This window comes from Diceros bicornis, chromosome 22 (genome assembly GCF_020826845.1).
Source record: "Diceros bicornis minor isolate mBicDic1 chromosome 22, mDicBic1.mat.cur, whole genome shotgun sequence".
Classification (NCBI taxonomy): domain Eukaryota; kingdom Metazoa; phylum Chordata; class Mammalia; order Perissodactyla; family Rhinocerotidae; genus Diceros; species Diceros bicornis.
Genome location: NC_080761.1, coordinates 56,237,106 through 56,255,730, shown reverse-complemented (window position 1 = coordinate 56,255,730; position 18,625 = coordinate 56,237,106).

Here is an 18,625-nt window from a genome sequence, read left to right as displayed (position 1 = left end):
AAGACGTGTGTGTGTGTCTTTTAATAATTGAAGTAATTCATACTAAAGGCTTAATCATCTCAGGAAGTTTTGCGTATTAATAAGTGAGCTAATTAACTCAAAGATATATTTATTTGGCAAAATGTTTTGAAAGTATTCATGTATAGCTAGTTTTCTGACTTTTTTTTTTACAAAGTTTTGTTTAACAGAAGCGTCAGGGGCGTACGTGGTAAAAATCCAGGCTGCATAGAAGAAAGGAAGCAAAGTGTGCAAGTGCCTCTCTCGAGCTTCCCTCCACCCTCGGTGCTGAGCCCTCCACTCAGGGAGCCCCGTGGAGCAGGCCCCGGTGTAAACTCCCCAAGGAGTACCATCGCATGCCCCTGGGGTTGTATGCTTTAAAATCGGCCCAATCGAGCCATTTTATGCCATTATTCACACAGTGTAGGCCCACGCTTTTCCCACTTAATATGTCATTGATCTCCTTCTCCATCCCCACATATAGATTGACCAAAGTCCTCAAGGAATACGTGATAAATGGATAAATGGCTGAATTGTTATCTTATGAAACATGTGAGATACTTTCCTGAGTGGATGTAGCACAATGTGTGACGGTCCCTGAGTGATGTGGATTCAGATGGTTTCTCTTCTTTGCTTCGTTTTTGCTGTTACAAACAGGACTGACAGGACCATCCTTCCATGTCTCTCCAGGCATGATTTTTGTGAGTGTACTTGTGGGATAAATTCCTAACAGGGAACTTGCTGAGTCAAAGGATATTTTCTTTAAAAATCGTAATGAATGTTGCCAAATCCCTCTCCGAAGACTCGTACTCACGCACATTCCCACATCAGCTGTGGGTCTGCCTCGCTTGCCACTGACCACATCCGGGCGTTCGTCATCTCTGTAGTTCAGGCCCATCTGGTAGGGAAAACGTGGTACATGTTGTTCGGATGTGCTGTATTGAATCCTGCAGGAGCTTTAGAGTCTCCTCATTTGGCTATTAGCCACGTTTACATCTCATGTGCGCACTGTCCCAGGACACTCACACGGGCACCCACTGTGGTGACTGCTCACCTTCTCCATGATTGTCTCTGTCTTAGGGATACACGGAAGCCCCTTAGGAAAAAAACAGCCACTTGTCAAATATGTCAGATGTTTCTTTCCAGACCATCGTGTTTTTAAACTTCTCTTCCCTATACAGGATTTAAATTTTATTCACATGGTCTAATCTTTTCATCTTTTCCACACTGGCTTTTGCTTAGGGGTGCTCATTTTAATAGCGGGAGAACTTGCTTTTAGGGTCATTGTCTTGTCCAATTAACCCTATTCCACTGCCATCTTGCAGTTTTTACTGTTGACTGTTGATCCAAAGTAAGAGACTTTAAAAACAAAAAGACGCAAGATGAACAATGGCTTCAAATTCAACTTTAGAGGAAACAGTCTATCTGATTTCTAAATGCATAGAAGGTGTTTAAAAAATAATTGTTAGAAATTAAAGACCTAAATAACTGTAAAGACGGTTCATGCTCATGGACTGGAAGACTCAATATTGTTAAGATGTCAATGCTACCCAAGCAACCTACAGACTCAATGCAATCCCTCTCAAAATTCCAATGGCTCTTTTTGCAGAAAGGGAAAAGCTGATCCTCAAATTAATATGGAATTGCAAGGGGCCCCAAATAGCCAAAACAATACTGAAAAGAAAGAGTGAAGTTGGAAGACTCACACTTCTTGATTCCAAAACTTAGTACAAAGCTATGGTAATCAAAATAGTGTGGCACTGGTAGAAGGATATACATGTAGACCAATGCAATAGAATTGAGAGTTCAGAAAGAAACTCACACATCTATGGTTAATTGACTCTCAACAAGGATACCAAGTCCATCCAATGGGGAAAGAGTATTTTCTTCAAAAATGATGCTCAGACAACTGTATATCCACATGTAAAAGAATACAGTTGACCCCTACCTCACATGTTGTACAAAAATTAACTCAAAATATATAACATTCTATATAAAAGAGCTCCAACCATAAAACTCTTGGAAGAAAATAGTATAGGGGTAAATCTTCATGAATTGGATTTAGGAATAGATTCTTAGATGTGACATCAAATGCATGAGCAGCAAAATAAATAAAATAGATAAATTGGACTTCTCAAAATTAAAAACTTTTGTGCATCAAAGAACATTATCAAGAAAGTGAAAAGATAACCTACAGGATGGGAGAAAATATTTGGAAATCATATATCTTAGGTTAATATCCAGAATGTAGAGAGAACTCCTAAAATTCAACAATAAAAAGACAAACAACCCAATTAAAACATGGGCAAAGGGTTTGAATAGACATCTCCAAAGATGGTATACAATGGCCAATAAGTACATGAAAAGATGCTCAACATCATTAGACATCAGGGGAATTCAAGTCAAAACCATTATGAGAAACAACTTCACATCTACTACAACAGCTGTAATTTTCAGAAAAAGGAAAAAATAAGTGTTGGTGAGGATGTGAAGAAATTGAAACCCTCATGCACTGCTGGTGGGAAGGTAAAATGGTGCAGCTAACGTGAAAAACAATTTCGCAGTTCCTTAAAAAGTTAAACATAGAATTAATAGATGATGCATAAATTTCACTTCTAGGTCTATACCACAAAGGAATTGAAAGCCGGGACTTTAACAGATGCTTATACATCAGTGTTCATTGCAGCATTATTCACAATAGCCAAAAGTGGGGACAACCCAAGTGTCCATCCACAGATGAACTGGTAAACAAAAGGTGGTCTATCCACACAATGGCACATTATTCAGCCACAAAAGAATGAAGTTCTGATATGTTCAAAAAACCTCGTAAACATAACGTTAAGTGAAATAAGCCAGACACAAAAAGAAAAATATCGTATGATTCCACTTACATGAAACACCTAGAATAGGTAAAGTCATAAAGGCAGAAAGTAGATTAGCGTTTACCAGGGCAGGGAGGAGGAGGGAATGGGGGATTATTGCTTGATGATCATAGAGGTTCCATTTGCGGTCATGAAAAAGTTTGCAACCAGATAGCGGTGATGGTTGCACAACATTATGAATGTAATTAACGCTTGCTACTGAATTGTACACTTAAAATGGCCAGAATGGTAGATTTTATGTTCCATACATTTTATCACAATTTGAAAAATAATAGTAATTTAATATACCCCAAACCACTGAATTTTGCAATTTAAATGGATGAATTGTGTGGTATGTGAATTACATGTCAATAAAGCTGTTTAAAAAATTATTCTTGATCCAGCCTGGTCAGCAACTCTCAGTTACTTCAGATTTCATAACTTCCTTGCAGAGACACTTAGCAAAAGTGATCATCTCCTGAAAATGATGAGAAAAAGAAGTAGCCCTGTGCTCACGTTCAGAGTCACAAAGGAATGCCTGGTGACCTCACCGGGACTTCAGAGCTGGCCTTTGCCACCACCTCTTTGGGATACAGAGTGAAGTGGGAAGCACGTCCAGTACCTCAGGTCAACTCCCAGGGCCTCAGTTACTCCATCAGCGAAGTTAGACGCTGGGACAGGTGTCTGCAGCCCCCCGATTTGGTGTTGCAGGAGCCAGCAGAGAACCAGGGAGATCCGGGCCATCAGCTCCTTTGCAGCCAGCTCCTCAGCTCTGCTTTCACTCTTTCACCCTGAAGGATGACGCGTACCTGACGCCTGAGCCGTCGGCAGTGAGTGGTCCCCCAGTGACCCGACCTGCTGTGTGGTATCTCCTACATTAACCACCTGGGGCACTTTCAGGCCACTTCATTTGCACCGGTCTGCACCAGGGCACCAAGAGGAAGCTGCACTTTCCACGGCACACACTGGCACACGCTGGCACACCTCACCGTGTGGGGAAATCAAGGCAGGCCTCCCGTCAGAGTGAGGTTATCAGATTGCCGAGAAGTGTTTAGTCACGAATAGCTTTGTTTTCTCTAACTTGGCCTTGGCTAGAGTCAATTTTCCTTACGTTCAGGACAAACTGGATTTATGCTCAAGGTTAGCCAGAAGGCAAGCAAATGCTGGCAAAAAGCCAGGGATAAAGAAAACACTCCTGCTAACCTGTGTAAAGAGGGAAGAGGTAGAGAGGACGTTTCTGCCCTGACCAGTTTATCCACATCAAGGGAATGGGACCCAGAACTTAGGGTACTTAATGGAGGTGTTCCTTTTTTTTCAACCACATTTTAGAGATATAATTCACATGCAATACAATTCATCCATTTTAAGTGTGCGATTCAAAGGCTTTTAGTATATTCAGAGTTGTGCATCCGTTACAATTAATTTTAGAACATTTGCTTTACTTCAAAACGAAACCCCGCACCTCTTAGCCCTCACGCCTCAATTACATCCTCCCCAAGTCCTAGTGGGGGGGTTGTAACATTAATCTACTTCTGTCTCCTCTCTAAATTTGCCTATTACAGAGATTTCACATAAATGGAGTTACACACTATGTGGTCTTTTGTGTCTGACTTCTTTGCCTTAGTATAATGTTTCCAAGGTTCATACTTGTCGTATCAGTGCTTCATTCTTTTTCACGTTAAATAATAATCTGTTGTGTGGATTTATCACGTTTTATTTCTCTATTCATCAGCTGATAGACATTCGAGCTGTTTTTACTTTTTGGCTATCATGAATAATGCTACCATGAACATTCGTGTACAAGTTTTTGTGTGGACGTATGTTTTCATTTCTTTTGGGTATCCTAATGGGTACAAGGTTTCTTTTGGGGAAGATGAAAAGGTTCTAAAATTAGAGTGTGGAAATGGTTGCTTAGCTTTGTAAACATAGTAAAAACCACTGAACTGTATACTTCAAATGGGTGAACTTTATGCTGAGTCATATGGTAACCCTATGACTGAACATTGGAAGAACTACCAGCATGTTTCCTAAGCAGCTGCATCCTTTTACATTCCCACCAGCAACGTGTGAGGGTACCACCTCAAATAGTGCTTAAAATAAAAAGCCACTTTGGAAAACAGTCTGGCAGTTCCTCAAAATGTTAAACATAGAGTTACCGTATGACACAGCAATTCTGCTTCTACGCGTATATGCAAGAGAGACAAAAATATATTTCCAAACAAACATTTGTGAATGAATAATGCAAAAACATGTGAATGAATATTAATAGAAGCATTATTCATAATAGCCAAAAAGTGAAAGAGCTAGCCATAGAGGCCACTCATTGTATGATTGCATTTAAATGGATTTCCAGAAGAGGCAAATTTATAGAGACAGAAAGTGGATTAGTGGTTGCCAGGGGCTGGGAGGGGGCACAGGTGGGGAATTAGAGGGCGGGAGTCCTAATGGGTACAAGGTTTCTTTTGGGGATGATGAAAATGTTCTAAAATTAGAGTGTGGCAATGGTTGCTCAGCTTTGTAAATATACTAAAAACCATTGAACTGTATACTTCAAATGGGTGAACTTTATGGTATGTCAATTACATATCAATAAAACTGTTTTAAAAAGAGAGAGGGAGACAGAATTAAGCCTCATTACTCTGTGCTTCCAGCCTTACACTTTTCCCCAGACACGTGCTGGGATTTAGTTAGTCTGTCTGTCTAACTCTCTCTCTCTCTCTCACACACACACAGTTAGGATCTTTTTCTTTTCTCTTCATCTTTCAAAAATATCAATGAGATGGAAACTCTCTTCCTAGTGTAAGAAGACACTGCCAATCTTGTTGAAGTCTCAAGTAGAGAGGCAGAGGAAGTTGACCTTTAGGGCTTTGGTTTCCAGGACCAAAGGGCCTGTGGAACTCACATGGGCCTTCTTCCTCCTGCTATAAACTCATCAAAGTGTGGATAAAATGCAATGCATTAAAAATACATGCAGACGCCAGGGCCAGAGTATCGAGGACACTGCAGCTGTAGTGGAGAAACAGGGCCGAGGCTGTGAAGCCCAGGGCACAGGGTCGGGCACAGGTCCGGCTGCACACCGGCTTCAAGGAGGGACAGGGCCCCTTTGTCTAGTAAGGGGAGACACATCCCCCTAAAGGAGGGGCTGTGGATGGCTGCCACCACAGTGATGGGAACTGGGAACCCCTGCCCAGTGGGCTTGGGGCACCACCACCACGCTTGGTTCTGTCTGGGCCCTGTGTGAAAAAATAATACCATGCCTGAGGCTAGGAACAAGTGAGCATGACAGGCTGAATTCTTGAGAATATGCCTTCCTTCGAGCACACAGCAAAGAAGTATACACATGGAAGTTTCCACAGATATCAAGATGTGCCAATGTAAAGTCCACATTCTCAGATATACAGTATATTACAATAAAATCAGAAATGCCACATAATAACCAAAGAGAGCAAAACACTTGGAACTGAATGGCACTGAAAATGCTACCATAGCAGAGCATGCAGGATGCAGATACAGGAAATGTATAGCAAAAAAAGGAAGGTGGAAAATTAACAAGCAAAGATTCAACTCAGGAAATCAGAAAAAGAAAAACCGAGCAAGCCTAGGAAAAGCGGAAGCAAGAAAATATTGAAGATTTTAGCTGAAAGCTTTCAAACTCTAGCAAGATGGAGTTTAAAAAGGGGAAAGTCACAAACAAATGACAGTAGAAGTGCAAAACAAATACAACTACAGATAGGCGTTTGTAAGATACCATCAGGGTTTCTGGTCCAAGATGGTGACATAGGAGACTCTGGAACTTACCTCCTCCCACAGAGACACAAAATCTGCAGCTACACATGGAACAATTCCCTCTGAAAGAAATCCAGAAACTAGTTGAGTGGCTCCTACACACGAGGCAAAAGAGAAAAAACCTACATTGAAGAGATCTTGGCACACTCTCAACTACTCTCAACTACTGGGACACAGAGAAAAAAGAAGGTGGCTGGAAAATCACAAAGGTTTGGGGGACAACCAGGAGCTTGGGTCAGGCTGAATGACGAGGTTTGTCTCCTACACAAGGGCACTCTGTCAAGCCTGGAAGAGCTGGCTGTTGTATCTAATGCAGAGAAACCAACAGAGAGAGTCAAGGAAAATGAAGAAAACAGAGCAATACATTCCAAATAAAAGAAGAAGATAAAGTTCCAGAAACAGACCTTAATGAAACAAAGATAAGTGATTTACCTGATAAATTGTTCAAAATAATGGTCATAAAGATGCTCACTGAGGTGAGGAGAAGAATGGATGAACAAAGCGAGAATTTCAACAAAGAGATAGAAAATATAAGAAAGCACCAAACAGAAAGCACAGGGCTGAAGACTACAATAACTGAACTAAAAAAACTCAGAGAGGGGTTCAACATCAGATTAGATAAAGCAAAAGAAAGAATCAGCGAACTCAAAGACAGGGCAGTGGGACTCATCCAGTCACAGGAGCAAAAAGAAAAAAGAATGAAAAAGAGTGAAGAAAGCTTAAGGGACTAGTGGGACACCATCAAGCAGATCAATATATGCATTATAGGGGTCCCAGAAGGAGAAGAGAGAGAGAAAGGGGTAGAAAGCTCATTCAAGGAAACAATGGCTGGAAACTTCCCAAACCAGGGGAAAGAAACAGACATCCAGATCTATGAAGTCAGAAAACTTACTATGCATATCTTTCTTTGGGGACCATAATTTCTTATCTTGAACATAGAAATTTTTATTAAATTTTTCAATTTTTTTCAGCCTACCCATTTATCACTCCTTATAGTAATTATCTATTTTCATGCACAATGAGATAACATCAGTTTTTCAAAACACAAACAATAACTCTCTACCAACAAAAATCTCAAACCAAAAATTAAATACCTTTGCATGAGTGGAACCTATAATGTGTATAGAAATATCACTGTAGTTATAAGGCATTTCTTTTCAAAATTGAAATATAGGAGTTCTGCTTCTGGATATGATGGAATAGTTTGCAGCAGGCAGACCAGTGTTCTTGCTAAGAGCCACTGAAAAAGCTAGATAAAGTGTAAGTCTGTTGAAAGGTATTGGGGAGTCACAAAGTCACCCAAGGGTTTAAAGGGTTTAAAGGGTTTAAAGGTTTAAGGGTTGAAATCCTGGAGAGAAGAGAAATGCAGAGAAATAAGGTAATTTTCAACACACTGCTTGTTGTCTTGGCGCACCTTCTAATTTTTGGTGTGGAGTGAGAGGCCGAGAAGCCAGCAGGGAGTTGAGAAATCTTGCAGACCGGAGCCTCGAGCATTGGAGGTCAGGACTGTCAGGGCAGCCGGATGTGTGGAGAGAGCGAGGTGGGAAGGAGGAGGACAGTGAGGGGAAGCATTTCCGGAACTGTCAAGCTGCAGGGGAAGAGACTAAGACAGATAGCAGGAAGCTGCTGAAAAGGAAAACAGATCTGAGCACAGAGCAGGGGGCGTTTAAGTGATAAACCAACTCCATCTGATACTCTGTAGAGTCGGGTGCCTCATGTGGCATCTCCCCAGGAGCGTGCTTCATAACTATAAATTGTTTACACAAGCAACTGTAATCCGTGGGCATCTCACTCCAAGTGTTCCACCTACAGGGATTCTTCTCCAAGCAAATAGTTAGTCTGTTTGCCTGAAAAGTCCGGTGTCATGCCTTATTTTCTTTCCCCTAGGAACATCCCTCCACCCCCAGTAATTGAAAGAAAAATGCATCACAGGCCAACTGTTTTGACTCCTTTCTCCCTAGTGTTTGGGAGGGAATACTCAGAACCAGATTGCTTGGGTTTTAAAACTGGCACCCTGCGTGAATTTGGGCATGATACTTAATCTATCTGTGCTATGTATGAAAAACAAATCGCAGTGATAATAGTACTTGGATGACAGGAATATTCTGAGCAGTAAACGAGTTTGCTATGCCCGGCACATGTACGCACTCAGCCATTGTTTATGGCACTAGGATTGGCTTATCTGAATCAATAAAAACAACAAGTAGAACTGGCATAGACGAGTTTGGCAAAAACACAGCTGACCCTCGGTAAGCTGACCCTCGGAGAGCGTAGTGGAGATATGGCCAGACCCGGAACCCTCTTAGAATAGTCACTCACAGATGTGAGCCGTGTGTGTTCAGACATGCTCTCCGTACAGATCAGTGTTCTCTAGGCCCCACCAGATGTGTGAAGGGAGGTGGCAAGTCCTGGAGAAGGTCGTCCTGGGACCATCAAAGCTTTTGGCGTGACTTTGGCTTCACTGCCAGCTCGTCTGGTGTCGCCAGCTGGCAGGAGGCTCTAGCTCGACTCTGGCTCTTCCTGGCACCCATTCCATGTCTGAACAGACATCGTCCACACGAAGAAACCATTTGGCTCCTTTAATTCATGCGTGTGGGAGCCGTACAATTTGGGTGCATGTCAACTTCCCAGCTGGTTGGAACACAAGTGTGCAGGCGTGTTGGGGAATCTGTGGTTATATGAATGACTGGTTGAGGGGCAGGCAATTATGCGCATGTCCACTGTAGCTGTTCCATTTTCCTTTCTTTGCAGTATACAAGTAACACGTGCTTACTATAAAATAAAATCAGAGAATAAAGAAACGCATAGAGAAGAAAGTTAAAATTACCTTTAATTCTATCGCCCAGTGGATCTGCTTTTTGAAAATGTGATCTATTTTAGTTTTTAAATTGTATTGGGACTAAAGTTATTTTGTTTTTGTTTTTCCAAATCATGGCAGATGAATGAATGAAATATCAGCCCCTAACCCCACAGAGACTTTTAACAGTTAAATTTGTGTGTCCTGTCTGCTACACACCTCACTGGAGGCAAATCAAAAATTGACAAAGTGATTTTAGTAACGCGTTAAATGGCAGGTTATAAGAAATATGTCCTGGGGCACGCTTACTCATGTTGTCTCAGAGGAATTCTAACACTTGTAGCAGCATCGACACAGCGGGTTTTATTTTTGCCCCAGTCAGAACTGAAAGGCAGCCTGGCCATCAACCTCCTAGTCTAAGGAATTTGGGGGCAGCTATGCTTACGAGATAGTAATGAGCGTCTGTTTCCTTTTTCCATTGTCTCATGAGGTTATTTATTCCCTTTTCTGTATGTGCCAACTACAAACCCGAGGGTAGATCTCAAGGGCAACTTTGGAATAAAGCCCACTTTCTGAAAAAAAAGAAAAGAAGGTACAATGCTGTTTGTTCCTTCTTTTTTTTTTAAAGACTGATGAGGATCTTTATTTATTTATTTTCCCCCAAAGCACCAGTAGATAGTTGTATGTCATAGTTGCACATCCTTCTAGTTGCTGTATGTGGGACTCGGCCTCAACATGGCCGGAGAAGTGGTGTGTCGGTGCACACCTGGGATCCGAACCCGGACTGCCAGCAGCGGAGCACACGCACTTAACCACTAAGCCACGGGGCCGGCCCTGTTTGTTCCTTCTTGCAGTGTTTCATTTTTTCAAGGGAAACCTGCTGCCTTTTACAATGGATATGTGCTCTTTGTCCAGACTGTGGCCTTTTGCAAAGCTTAAACTGCTTGAGTTACAGAAACATTGATTAAGAAGTCAGTTGATGCTGCATCATTTCTTTCCCCAAATACTCGGTTCCCTTACAACGTGTAGATTCTGCATAAATCGTAATGGTGGAGGCTCACAGACCTGAGACTGGGGTCAAGTAAGTCACTCACTTTATCTCCTGGAACTTCTAAGTTCTGTGCTTCCACAGCCGTCTCAAATAAATCAGACCAGTTTAGGATTCCATTCCCTGCTCTTGCATCCAGCCTTGACGGCTCTCCCTTCGCAGGGGGAGGGTACTTCTCTTCCTATTCAAGACGGTCCAGGAGTGGGCTCTGGATCCCCGTCTTCTCCTGCCCCCTCAGGAGCTGGGCTGCATCAGAACCTCTCTGCTAACAGAATCAGCATCGACCTTAGCAGCAAACAGATAAGAAGAAAGCCTCCCTGAGAACACAACCTGCTCCTAGGCACCGACGAGCCCCCTCTGTCCCTCTATAAACCTTCAAAGGTAGCCCACTCACTTCCCTGTCCTCTTTCAATTTTATCCTTTATTTCTAGCTCTCTGATACATGGCTTCTATCCCCGCTATTCCATTAACACTAGAAGTTTAGACTCTAGAGATTCTCCAAAGCCCTTTTTTTAAGTCTTTTTTTGTGTGTGTGAGGAAGATCAGCCCTGAGCTAACATCCATGCCAATCCTCCTCTTTTTGCTGAGGAAGACCGGCCCTGAGCTAACATCTATTGCCAATCCTCCTCCTTTTTTTCCCCCTTTTTCTCCCCAAAGCCCCAGTAGATGGTTGTATGTCATAGTTGCACATCCTTCTTAGTTGCTGTATGTGGGACGCTGCCTCAGCATGGCCGGACAAGCGGTGCACGCCCGGGATCCGAACCCGGGCCGCCAGTAGCGGAGCACGCGCACTCAACTGCTAAGCCACAGGGCCGGCCCCTCCAAAGCCCTTTTTTATGTTTTACTTTTTACTAAATCTACACATACACACACATACAATTTTATGCATTTGCATTATTTGACATCCTAAGCTAATTGCTGATGCCAATGATTCTCAGATCTGAAACTCCAAACCACACCTGTATTTTGAGCCCCAGCCCAGTATCCAGTTTCCTAGTGGCCCTGGGCATCTCAATTTAAACGTGTCTAAAACTTAACTTGGTATCTCCACTCTTGCAAGCCCACAGAGCTGTCCCTTCTGGAAGCCGTGTTGTGAGCGGGGCCACATCCCGCCCACTGTCCCACGTGGCACCAAAGGGTGGTCCCGATGCTGCCTGTCCCTGGCTTCCACTTCCGTCAGTCATCTGACCCTCAAGCTCCCCCTCATAAAGCTCTCACTACCCCTACCTTAGTTCAGGCCCCCACTACGTCTTCCCACCCGCATTTAAAAATCCCTTATAATGATTGTGAAATATAACACACAAGAAAATAGCACAAAACTCAGATATATAGTACATCAAAACCAACCATGTAACCAGTGCTCAGGTCAAGGAAAAAAACATTCTAGCCTTCCAGAAGTCCCTGAGTTGTCTCCTTTGGGTAACACCCCCTTCCTCCTTCTGTGGGCAACCACTAGGCTGGTCGTAGGGACCACTTCCTTGTTTTCTCCTTAGTTTTATCACGGATACCTACATCTCCAAACAATGGAGTTGCGACTTGCCTGTTTGTGAGCAGTGTGTGTTCTTCTAGCCCTTGATTTTTGTTTTATTTTGCTTTTTCCTTTCCCAACGTGAGTTGAGATTCATCCATGTCGCTCACCCTGTTCAGTGCTGTGCGTGTTCCATGGCGTGAATAGAGCACGCTTTTCCCATTGTTCACTTGGTGGACACTTGGTGGGGCCTAGTTTGGAGCTGATGGTAGTGACAGCACTGTGGACACACTTGGTGTGGCTCCCTCAGTGTGTGTGCCCGAGGGTCCCGGGGTACATTCTTTGGGGTGAGGTGGGTGCTGATCCTAATTACCTAGACCTTCATTAGCTGGAGTGGGAGTATGATGTGAATTTCGAAGTGAGTTTTGCAAATCTGATTAATTGCCCTCTCTTTCCAAATGACTTTCTTCCTTTCACACCAAGGATCTTTCCAAGAACCAATCTGACGATGTCCCTCTTCTACTCTGCGCCTTTTCAGTGGCTCCCCTGGGCCTTAGACAACACCTGACTTCTCTAGCAATGGCATTCAGGGCCCCTTGTGGTCAGACCTCTGCCCACCTCCAGACTCCAGCCCTGCCATTTGCCCACCTTGACCCTATTTACTACCCACACAGCAGTGCTTGCAGCTACTCAAATACAACAGGTTTTCATCAGGATCTGGCCCCTTATGCATAATTTTTCATTTAAATCAAACCCTCTGGGAAATCATGCCCTCATCCCCAGCCTGAGTTCCGTCCAGGCCCCAGTGCTCTGAATCCTGTGGGCATACACTTAGCATAGCAGTGACGGAGTTGTGTAGGAAGTGTCTGTTTGCGTTTTATTTATTCATATTCTGCTTTCTTATACAAAGAGGGGGGGGGACGGATGAAACATGATAAAGATGGAGCCACAGAAGTAGATGACAAGCAGAGTAAAGCAAAGTGTAGCTAGACTACACGATAAAGAAGGCAAGGTCGGAATTAGACACATGCTGTGGGATTCCACGTGGACATTAAAACTGGGCGCCAGGGAGACCCTGAGACTCAGGGGCCACGAGCAGGTGAGTGTCTTCTCCACCACACAGTGAGGGTGGGGGCTGCTATCCCATCTCCGACTCCCCAGTACCAGGGGCCTCCTTGGTACAGTAAGAGCAGACGGGTGTTGGAGTGACACTCAAGGTAGAGTCACCTTTAGGACCGCAGCCTCATTTGTGCACTGCAGAATGAAGGTGGTGCATATGGCAAGATCACTGGATCACTTGGAAGGATGAGCGTTGTCTGCAGGCTGTAACTCAGCTGTCTACAGGGACAACCCATCAACAGAAATTAGTGAGACCCACCAGGGGCAGGAGGTGCAAGGCCCTAGTGGGGTCTGCTGACTGGGAGCCCTGCCTGGGGGAGGGAGGCCACCACTGTCAAATGATACAGCTCTCCAAGAGGAAGCCCATGCTTGGATATTTTAAATGTGAGATTTTTCTGGCTTTTAAAAGTTGGCAGCTAATTTGGTAACTCTTGTAATTTGAAAGCACTGCAGAGATCCTCGCTGGTGGGCTAAGCAAATCTCAATGTCGTGCTTCCTGGAGTTGACTAGAAGTGAAAACAACGAGGGAGGGTCTTTTAAAGCAAATAAACATAAAGACAAAGAAAAGTTAGCTAAAATAACTTTTTTTAAAAAATATTCACATTTTCCAGTTTTTATGAAATTTTTTTTAATAGAGTTGTCAGAAGAAAACTCGAGGTTCAGGAAGTTGTGGCATGATAAGAAATATATGTTTGGTTGTTGTCCCAGTTCCTGGCACAGCTCCTAAAACCCTTGGAGTCTCTGCAGTGATGACAGTGTCTTTTGTTTGCTATTGAGATGACTGGGGCCTGGTGCCCCAAGATGGCTTTAAAATGGGGGCTGTTTGCCCGAAAGACTGAGCCTTGATTAGAGGGTTGGAACCCCCCCTGACCTCCCTCCGGGTGGGGGGGGGGAGGGACAGAGAGAGGGTGGAGATTAAGTCAATCACCAACGGCCAATGACTGAATCAATCATGCCGACCTAATGAAACCTCCTTAAAAACCCCTAAACAAGGGGTTCGGGGAGCTCCTGGGTTGGTGAACACATGGAGCTGCTGGGAGGGTGGCGTACCTGGAGAGGGCATGGAAACTTCACAGCCCTTACCCTACGCCTTGTCCTGTGCCTCTCTTCACTTGGCCGTTCCTGAGTTATATCCTCCATAATAAACTGATGATCTAGTAAGTAAACAATTTTCTTGAGTTCTTTGAGCTATTCTAGCAAATTATCAAACCTGCAACGGGGTGGTTGTGGGAAGCCCTGATGTTGTAGCCGAGTTGGCAGAAGTGTGAGTGGGTACCCTGGGGCACCCAACACTAGTGACTGGCATCTGAAGTGAGGGCAGTCATGGGACACTGAACCCCTAAACCTGCGGGGTCTCACTAGCCCTAGGCCGTTAGTGTTAGAATTGGATTGAACTGTAGGACACCCAGTCAGTGACTGAAGAGTTGGAAAACTGGTTGTTGGGGTGAAAAAACCCACACATGTGGTGTCAGATGCAGGGTGAGTAAAAACAGACTACTGAAGTACTGGGCGCTGTCTAGGAGTCCCGCTCCCAGCGCCCCCGAGAGGCGGCGGGACATCAGGAGTAAGGACCCCACACTCACCTCCTGGAGATGGCCCCTCCCTCACGCTCGCTGCTCACCAAGTCCTGCCCACCTTACACGGACCCACAGAACTCATCCTGCTGTCTATCGCCCCTCTACACTTGATTTGGGGAATCAGGGAATTTTCACCTCAAGCCAATAAGAGAAGGTTTTAATCTGATTTCTCTCAGGAAAATGCACAGAGATGGAAGATATCAATACTCCTTTTACCATGCAGCTCGATGTTAGACTCCTGTTAATCAGCACGTTCCCGTTCCCCGTTCCTCCACAGCAGTCTCATGCCTGAGAATCACGTACAGGTTTCTCAGAACACTGACTGTTTGTTCAGTAAACCAGACAACTGTCACCCCCCAGGCTTATTTAAATTTTGTTTTTTGGTTGAATTGCTGTAACATGTGATTCTTAAATCTCCAAATTCTGGGAAAATAAAGCTTAAGGGAAAGGAGGGCACATTTTACACAATAGCTTATCTAAATGTGGGACAAAATATGCCCGGAGGGCAAGTTGGAAACCGAAATGTTTCCTTAGAATACTAGGGGAAACGCCAGGTCGAGAGACGACAGTAACAAGGTAGGGATTATTTGGGAACACGTCACCAGAAGCTCTCACATCACCATGGTCTCTTGTGGTGGGAGCCCTCCTCCCAGACCGTGCCCTGCCTGCACCCAGTCCCTCCTCAGTGTGATGAGGGGGAACAAGGAACCCTATGACTGAGCTCAGCTTTAAATGGATTAATCCATCTTTCACCCATCACGCCTCATCCGTGTTGGCGTTCATCACCGGCAGAAATCCAAGGATCCTGTGTCCAAGGATCCTTCACCCCCAGTGCCCTTGTAAGGACCAATCTGACCCTACAGCACATCCCTCCTCTCCCACCACACCATTTGCTGGGCCTGTATCCTCAAGTTCTCCTTTGTCTTTCCTCTCACCTTTGGACACCTGCCTGTCCTCCAGATACACCATCCTCACTACAGACATCTCAAGAAGACACGAGTTATTTTCCTTTCATGTGCCTGCCTCAGGACCCAGAAGTGGAGTTGATTCCTCTTCCTTCTTATTGGTCCTTCCAAACTTTTTCTCTGCCTCTTTCCTAACCTCAAATCCCTGATACTGGAGTATATGCCCCATCAGTCTCTGCCATCCTCTACCACTGCTCACCACCACTATCCTCCAATTTGATCCTCCTCAATCACTGAAGACATGAGATCTGGCTACAGCTCTGTGTCCTACCCTCTTCTGGTTGCCATTCACGGTGGTGTCACCAACCACATGGGTGGGTGATGAAGGGGGTCAGATATCATGGTTTCTCTGGAATAGTGCCAGTTTAGGCCTATTGTCCTGGAATAATTAGTATTGACATCTCTTTCATTCTCAAAAGTGTTCCAGGTTGGACAATAAATTATATTGGTCACCCTCTGGATGGCCCACGTACCACCCTTCTGTCACTTATTCAACTTCATCTACTTTCCTCTTCCCCACATCAGCCAGACACTCCTCCACCAGATCCTGTACCATATGCTCCATAGTACATAAAATTTCATCTTGAGCATCCCAAAACATGAACATAAACAAGATCTTTCAGTTGCAAAATAATTTAAACTCCACTGAAACCTCTGATTCAATGATCTCTTCACCCCCTTGCAGTGGGCTTTCGTTACAATTAACTCCTGTGACTCCCTGCCCTCCATCAGGGTTATCTGCCAAAACCCTGACTTGCTTCGACTTAAGTATCTTTCTTCTTTCTGTCTGCAACCAAGCAGAACTTGACTGTAGAACTATCACTCAACTGGACGGACTAGTTTCATTTTAAATCATGACCACAAACCTCAAATGGACACTAATCCTGTGAATCAATCCTATTTCCTTTCTTTCATCAGCAGTTTGCCAGCATGCCAGGCAACTGACTTGAAGACAGATGAATATAATTTATCCCATTTGTACAACAGAAAGAAAATAGGTTAGAAAAAAAAACAATGAACAGAGCCTCACAGACAATATGCAGTTATGTAGAACAGCATAAGAGAAGATCCAACATTCATATTGCTGGAGTCCCAGAAGGAGAGGAGAGCGTGGAAGTGAAAGGATTTTCAAAGAAACAATGGCTGAAAACTCCCCCAAATTTGGCAGAAGTCACAAACCTATAGATTGAAGAAGGTGAACAGATTCTATATGGGATAAACCCAAAGAAACCTTTGCCAAGACATCACAATTAAGCTTCTGAAATCTAAACACAAAGAAAAAAGTTTTTAAAGCAGACAGGGATAAATGACACATTACCTCTAGGGTGACACCGATTCACACGACAGCAGACTTCTCATCCAAAGCCATGGAGGCCAGGAGGAAGGGGCACAACTCTTTTCAAGTGCTGAGAGAAGAGAGCTGTCAACTGTGAAGTCTAAATCCAGTGAACTATCCTTCAGGAATGAAGGGAAAAATAAAAACCTTTAGGAAAGGAGAACTGAACGAATTTGTCTCTAGGAGACCCACCCCTAACGGCTGCTGAATGCAGGTCTTCAAACAGAAGAGAGAAGCTAAAAGAAGGAATCCCGGAGGTAGGAGGAAGAAACAAGGGAAGAGCAGAAATATGGGCATGCCAACCAGACTCTACTTTTGCTCATGAGTTTTTTAATCACATTTGATGAGTGAAACAAACATTACAACATCAGCTGATACTCAAGACAAAGAGAGCCAAAAATGGAGAAGGTGAAAGGATCTGAATGCAGATTAGGTTCCCACGTTCCACTTGAGGTGGTAACACAGTAGGTCTAATGTCACCCATGTGAAAGCTCCCCGTCAACACCATGTTCCCTCCACCACTTCTCCATTTCTCTCTGTTCTTCCACAGCAAGGCTTCTGAAAAGAGCTTCTCTCATCAACCCAGCCCAATTTTCTTCCTCCTCACATCACTCCACCAAAATCGGTCTTTTCAAGGTCATTTACAATTCTGGCAAGAGCAGACAACAACTGATACTTTCCCCGAGTGTCCCAAGTCATCAAAGGCATTTTCCTGTCAGCTGTCTCTGATGTCAGGATTATTCAGAATATTTATTTTCTGAGTCACCCTCCCTCACTGCCTTTGGAGCCTCAACAATGGAGCTATAATAGCTTTACACATTAAAGCATAAATACTCCAAATATCTCAAACCCTGGCTGGTATTGTATCATCTGTAACTATTTGCTGAAACACTTGAAATTAAAACCTGCTCGTGTCTGCTGAAGTCTCATCGCTGACACATCACGGGAACCCGCAGAGCTGTGGGGAATGACAGCACTGCCCTTTACGCTCCAAAAGCAAAGCACAAACCACACGTTCTCACTGTGTACAAAACGAATGCTTACAACAGTTAAGCTTTGTTCTACCTTCACTCTTAAATTTTTTGATGTGACACAAAATAATGGCAATCTCAGACACAGGGCAAAATATAGTCTTTTTCATTGTTCTTACATTGACAGCACTTTGAACTGAACTTTGAGTATTTTAAGCTCAGTTTCAGTTTGTAAAGAGGCACATCTTTACAACCTCCAGCAGAATGAGGGTTATTGGAAGCTCAGGAATCCTGTTTTTGCCCAGGCACTTGTTTTTATAAAAGTGGAAAAAAATAAGAGGTAGACATGAAGAGGTGTGTGCATGAAATATGTGTGTGTGTGTGTGTGTGTGTGCACGCGCGAGAGAGAGAGACAGACACAGAAACAGAGAGACAGAATAGTAAGGAAGCACATAAGAGGGAAAAGACATAATCTTTGGAATCCATTGTCTCGAGTTCACATCTTCACTGTGTGACCTCAGGCAAGTCATACAGCTTCTCTGAGCCTCGCTGGCATGCACGCACTACCACGCGCCAGGACTGAAGGATCTGCTGCAGCTGACTGCTGAGAGGGCAGCCAGATGCCACTGCCAATGCCCACCACGCTCCATCCGTCATGTGTCACCCCTGCCACACTAATCTCCCCAGAACACAGCTGTGC